This window comes from Peromyscus leucopus, chromosome 8b, assembly GCF_004664715.2.
Source record: "Peromyscus leucopus breed LL Stock chromosome 8b, UCI_PerLeu_2.1, whole genome shotgun sequence".
NCBI lineage: Eukaryota > Metazoa > Chordata > Mammalia > Rodentia > Cricetidae > Peromyscus > Peromyscus leucopus.
Genome location: NC_051086.1, coordinates 96,385,459 through 96,392,398, shown reverse-complemented (window position 1 = coordinate 96,392,398; position 6,940 = coordinate 96,385,459).

Genomic DNA, 6,940 nt, shown 5'->3' with positions numbered 1-6,940 from the left:
TGGCTGTTCTTCCAGAGGTCCTGAGTTCAATTCCCAGCAACCGCATGATGGCTCACAACCATCTGTAATGAGATCTGGTGCCCTCTTCTGGTGTGCAAGGACGTATGCAGGCAGAACACTGTATACATAATAAACAAATAAATCTTTTTTTTTTAAAGTACATTACAGCTGGGCAGCAGTGGCACACTCAGGAGGCAGAGGCAGGTGGATCTCTGTGAGTTGGAGGCCAGCCTGGGCTACAAAGCGAGTTCCAGGACAGGCACCAAAACTACACAGAGAAGCCCTGTCTCAAAAAAACAAAAAACAAAAAAATAAACAAAAAGTCCATTACTTTTCTAAGTGGTTAAATGTATAAATAGTTTTATAGATGGCTGTATAAATCCCTCCTGTCATTTTCTAGTCAGATCTCACCACCGCCTTCGTTTGTGACAAACTTAAGAAAAAACTTCTTAGCATTTTTGAGATTTCAGAGCTTGAAGATATAAAAAATTGTAGAACCATCTAGAATCATCGCGCTGTGTGTAGGCACTCGATCAAGACACATTTCCAGTCTCCTTTTCAAGGAAGTGTAACCCATTGCCGTGAGTTTACCACAGGATGTGAGAGGAGGTGATGAAGTCCACTTTGGGTCTGCACTTCAGGGTGCCGGCGTGAATTTCTCCAGTGTGTAACTCCCTTCCTCCCATGGAGGCCGGCTGAGTCTGTGAGCCAGCCTTTGACAAGCAGATGAGGACAAAACCCCCAAAAGCACAGGATGGAAGGAGCTAGAGTCCTCACATGAACAGGAGTGGGGTCTCCTTCCCAACCTGGTCTGCTCAGTCGCCAAGGGGTAGAGAAAAAAAAAATTATTCTTCCTTAAGTGGCTATAGCTTTGGTCTCCTAGTCAGTGAGCTTTGAACTCATTAATAAGAGACAAGTGCTAAGCATATTAAAGACAGACGGGACTACAGCTCATGGGGCTCTTTTTAAAGTGCTCTTTGCTAGTGTAGATGCCGTGGAGAAACATGGACCTGCCGGGGCTTCAGGAAGAGGCCCTTGGAGAGAGAACATTTCGGTGGGGGTGAGGTTGCAGAGCACTGGAAGAGAGTATGGAAACAAAAGAGAATGGCGTGCTACCCACTTTTCTGATCATTCAGGCAAAAATACCCGACGGAACAACTTGAGGGGGCATTTACTAGGCTTCCAGTTTCAGGGGACACAGTCTCTCATATTGGGGAAGGCATGCTGGCTGGAGCGGCCTGGTGAGTGGTGGGAGTGTGTAGGGGAGACTCTCACATCTTGGTGAATCAGGGAGCAGAGAGCTCCAGCTAAAGGCCTGTCTGTCACTGGGTCCACCTCGGCCAGCCATGCTTCCTGTCCCAAAGTTCCACAACCTTCTAAAGCAGTGCTACCATCGTGAGATCAAGTATTCAAATAGCTAAGCTGTGGGGGACATTTCACACCCAAACCATAACAGGTGGGTTGACTTGCCACTCCCCTCAAAGGCGTGTTCAAGTACAAACCCCAGGACTTTAGAATTGACCTTTTTTAGAGATAGTGTTGTTGTAGATATGAATCATCAAAATAAGGTCATCTGGGCCTAGAAGATAGCTCAGAGGTTAAGAACACTGGCTGCTCCTCCAGAAGACCCAAGTTCGATTCCCAGCACCTACACAGTGACTCACAACTGTGTGTAGCTCCAGTTCTGGGGGGTGTGATGCCTTCTTCTGGCTTCCTCGGGCACCAGGAATGCATGTGATGCACAGACTTACTTGCAAGAGAAACACTCATACACACACACAAAAATAAAATAAGATTGTAGTGAAGAAGAATGGGTTCCAATTCAATATTTATTACGTATACAGTGTTCTGCCTGCATGTGTCCTTGCACACCAGAAGAGGGCACCAGATCTCATCTCAAACAAATGGTTGTGAGCCACCCTGTGGTGGCTGGGTATTGAACTCAGGACCTCTGGAAGAGCAGCCAGTGCTCTTAACCTCTTAGCCATTTCTCCAGCCACCACAATCATAAGTCCAGCTCCAGGGTATCCAGCACCCACTTCTGGAATCCTGCACTCACATGTACACACACACACACACACACACACACACACACACACACACACACACTCACTCATGCACACTAAAAATAAATCTTTAAAACACAAAGAGGAAAATTTGGACTCAGAGACAGACCCGCAGAGTGCTCTGTCCTGTGAACACACAGAAATAGACACAGAGAGACAAGAGGACAGACAGGACCGCCTGAGACTGGTGGGCGCTGCAGCAGGTGAGGAAGCCTCCTCCAGAGGACCAGGGTTTTCCTGCATCACCTTCTAATTTCCTGAACTGTACAAGGACACATCTATCTTGTTTTAAGCCACCTGCTTTGCTACTTCAGCTGCAGGAAATTAATTTTCAGGTCTAAGCAGAGGCAGAGATGTAAGAAACAGATAACATATCCTGCTCAAAGAAACCATGAATAACTCTATACTCATGGGTCACACTGTGTGAGGCAGGGACATGGCCTCAAATCGTTGGATGAATCTAGAGATGAAGAACAAAACTGCTTGCTGCATTCAAGATATCTGCTTTTTCTTCCCCACTGAGCTCAAGGAACCCCATGGAAGAGGAGGAGGAGAGAATGTAAGAGCCAGAGGGGATGGAGGACACCAGAAGAACAAGGCCCTCTGAATCAACTGAGCAAAGCTCCTATGAAGTCGCTGAAGCAGGAAGCACAGGACAGGCATGGGTCTGCACCAGCTCCTCTAATACATAGTATAAAAGAAGAGAGAAAGAAAAGATAGCTGCTGTGGAATATTTGCTTAACCAGCAAAGATGTGTTCTATCTGTTTATGCTGCGGAATATTACTTTAACCGTGTAAAGGTGTGTTGCATTTTTTTTCTGTATTTGTTTAATGATGTAAGGATGTAAGGATTTGTTTATTCTGCATTTGTTTCACCTTGCCTGCCTAAGGCACCCGATTCGTCCAATAAAAACAATAAAAAGCTGAACAGCCAGTAGCTAGGCAGGAGAAGGATAGGCATGGCTGGTAGGAAGAGAGAATAAATAGGAGGAGAAATCTAGGCTCAAGAAAAAGGAGATAGGAAGGAGGAGAGAATGAGGGAGAAAGAGAGGGGCACTCCTGGGACCAGAAGCCTGGCAGCTGCCAGCCAGACACTAGAAACAGTAAGATACACAGAAGGAAAGAAAGGTAAAGAGCCCAGAGGCAAAACGTAGCTGAAGAGAAACAGGTTAAGCTATAAGAGCTAGCAAGAAACGAGCCTAAGCTAAGGCCGAGCATTCACAACTAGTCTCTGTGTCATGAGTTGGGAACTGATTGGTGGCCAAAAGCAAAAGCCTGGTACAGACACCTGCTTTTCAAGGAAGAAGAATAAAGGGGCTGGGGGTGTAGCACAGTTGGTAGTGCTTGCCTAGTGTGCCAAAGCCCTGGGTTTGACCCTAGTACTTTACACACTGAGTGTGGTAGCACACACCTGTAATCCCAGCACTCAGGAGGTTTAGGCAGAAGGAGAAGAAGCAAGGGTTTCCAAGGAGAGGTGTCCTCTATTCTGGCACTATCCCAAAGTTCTGAAGGTCGATTCTCCTCCTACAACATCTTTGCTAGTCTAGTAGTGGTCACTCTGTTGACAAAATGCACCATCCCAGCTACAGATGAGTGGCCCAGGGCATAGGCTCCATCCTGTGTTGCTTGCTTTTGAGTTTAATCTGAAGAGCATGGGACTGCTGATGGAACATCTGGGAGTCACTCCATAGGGCAGCAGTTACGTCCCTGCAAGGGGGAGTCTTTCCAATAGATAGTATGAGAGGAGATAATTAACTCTGAAGTTTCCAGGAAGTAAGGAGAGCAATGGAAAAAAACTCAGAGAACTCAGAGGAATGCTGGTCCTCTGGAGGAATTCCAGGAGTGAATGCACGCTGGTAAATGGAGGCGCAGCTTTTTGTCCCGACAGCCCCAGTTCCAAGTACCCAGCAGCCGCTTCCCAAATGACCACACAGAGGCTCATATTAATTATAAATGCTTGGCCAGTGGCTCAGGCTTATTACTAGCTAGCTCTTATATTTAACCCATTTCTATTAATCTATGTATTGCCATGTGGTCCATGGCTTACTGGTCCTCTGGCATTTTCCTTCTTGGGCAGCTGGCTCATGTCTACTGAGACTCCGCCCCTCTTCCTCAGTTTGATTGTACCACCTAACCTTATCCTACCTTGTCATAGGCCAAAACAGCTTTATTATCAACCAATGAGACAAATACATATTTCACAGTGTACAGAAGGACCATCCCACAGCACACGCTAACCTCATTTAGAGCTGAGAAAGCTGGGGGCTGAGGTTATAAGAAGAGAGATCTTCTAAGACTCAAATCCTGACCAGCGACATAGCTGTGCCAGGTAACAGTGTTGTAAGCCTGATGGCCTGAGTTCAATCCCCAGAACCCACGTGATTAGAGGAGAGAGCTGATTTCCACAAGATGTCTTCTGACCTCCTCATGTGAGTGCAGTGTATGTGCACCTACACACACACACACACACACACACACACACACACACACACACACACACACACTAAGTAAATAAACAAATGCAAAGGTATTTGGGTATTTGTTTATTTTTATTTTGCATTCGTGGGTGTCCTGCCCCGATGCATAGCTACACCACATACATGCAGTACCTGATGAGAACAGAAGAGGGCGGGAGACTGAACCAGGTCCTCTGGAAGAGCAACCAGTCTCTAAATTGCTGAGCCATCTCTCCAGCCCCAAATGTAAAATAAAAAAATAAAAATTAAAAAAGACTCAAATCCAGATCTTTTAAAGCTCTTTGCCTTGCTCCACTTGTGTGTGTGTGTGTGTGTGTGTGTGTGTGTGTGTGTGTATCTCCATGGATTTTGATTGTACTTTGGATACAGGGTGTGTGTGTCTGTGTGACTATACGTGTGTGTGCACATGGAGGCCAGTGGTTGATGTCAGGTCACTCCCCACCTTATCTTTTGAGACAGAATCTCTCACTGAACCTGGAGCTGATTGGTTCATCTGCACTGGCTGGCCAGGAGGTCCCAGATAGCCACCTGTTTTGGCTTCTCCATGGCTGACACTACAGACATGAAGTGCTGTGCCTAGCTTGTTTACATGGGTTCTGGGCATCTGGCCAGTCCCTCACAGTCCCTCACAGCCCCTCACAGTCCCTCACAGCCCCTCACAGCCCCTCACAGCCCCTCACAGCCCCTCACAGCCCCTCACAGCCCCTCACAGCCCCTCACAGCCCCTCACAGTCCCTCACAGCCCCTCACAGCCCCTCACAGCCCCTCACAGCCCCTCACAGCCCCTCACAGCCCCTCACAGCCCCTCACAGCCCCTCACAGCCCCTCACAGCCCTCACACTTACACGGCAAGCACTTTACTGGCTGAACCATCTGTCCAGTCCCTGACTGAGTTATTATTCATCTACAGGGCTGGGGATTTGCCACAGCCTCCAGCATGCGGGGCAAATGTTCTATCACTAAATTGTTCCCTGAGCCGTGTGTCGTCATCTTCTGGACTGCGGTCTCTCTCCACCCTGCCTTCTTCCCATTGTTGCTGACATCTAGGTCATCCTTCACACGTCTGTGCAGGGCCTGTGAGCCTCGTCGGCACCATCAAGGATCTCAAACATGCTCTGGAAAAGAGCGCAGACCACAGAAGAAGAATAACGGGGCGACACACAGGGGAGCCTCCCTAGGATGTTGGAAGCCACATGCCCACTGTGTTTTCTGAGATCTCAGGGTCACAATTGTTGCTCCCCCATATCTTCTTGTCAATGTCATCCGCCACTTAGAGGAGTCATTAAGCTGGTTTACTCAATTTATCTTGCAAACATAATAATAAAAAGACTGTTATTAAATCCATGTGATTTGGGTAATGAAAAGGTGGGGGGTTTAGGAGATGCAATAAAATCTCTTAATTAAACTAGACAATGGCCATTAGACCACTAATTAGTGTCACTTGCTTGGCAATTGAATAGTTAGTATGAAAAATGACTCATATTGGTATCCCCTCCTCTCTTCCTCCTCCTCCTCTTCCTCCCCTTCTCTCTTCCTCCTCCTCCTCCTCTTCCTCCCCTTCTCTTCCTCCTCCTGTCTTTCCCTTCTTCTCCCCTCCCCACTCTGATTCTGGGAATGGCATCCAGAGACTCACATACAACACACAAGTGCTCTGCTGCTGAGGCACATCCAGCCCTGTAGCCCATTTTTTTGTTTGTTTGTTTTTTGAGACAGGGTTTCTCTGTGTAGCCCTGGCTGTCCTGGAACTCACTCTGTAGCCCAGGCTGGCCTTGAACTCACAGAGATTCACCTGCCTCTGCCTCCCGAGTACTGGGATTAAAGGCGTGCGGAACTATCGCTGGCTTAGTAGTTTTTAAAGATAAGAAACTCGGGGCCAGGTTGGAGGTGGCCCATGCCTTTAATCCCAACCCTCGGGAGCCAGAGGCAGGCAGATCTCTGAGTTCCAGGACAGCCAGAGCTACATAGTGAGACCCTGCCTCAAACAAAACAAAACAAACAAAAAAGACGACTCAGAGATGAAAAGCGACTTTCTCAAGATCACAAAGTGGTGATTGGCACACCAGAAACTTTAACCCAAATCTACCAACTCTGTCACGTTCTTGGTCCAATTTGGCGCCACTACCTGGCATTGAAACCCATGATTACTTATAAATACAGCAAAGTATGCTTGTAGGAGGGTGCAGGCCTGGTGACTTTGGGAGGATAGCCTGCAGGAACGAGGAAAGCGAGGAAAGCATGGAGTCTTGGTAGAAGAGGGAAGACTCAGCCACAGCAACCAGATTCAGCATTTGGATACTGACAAGCTCACCCGCGGCCACACAGTGACCCCTGCCGGCCGCGGGAGGAAAAGCAGCTTCTGAGACTGGAACCGCCCTGACCTCAGCAAGCATCCACAGG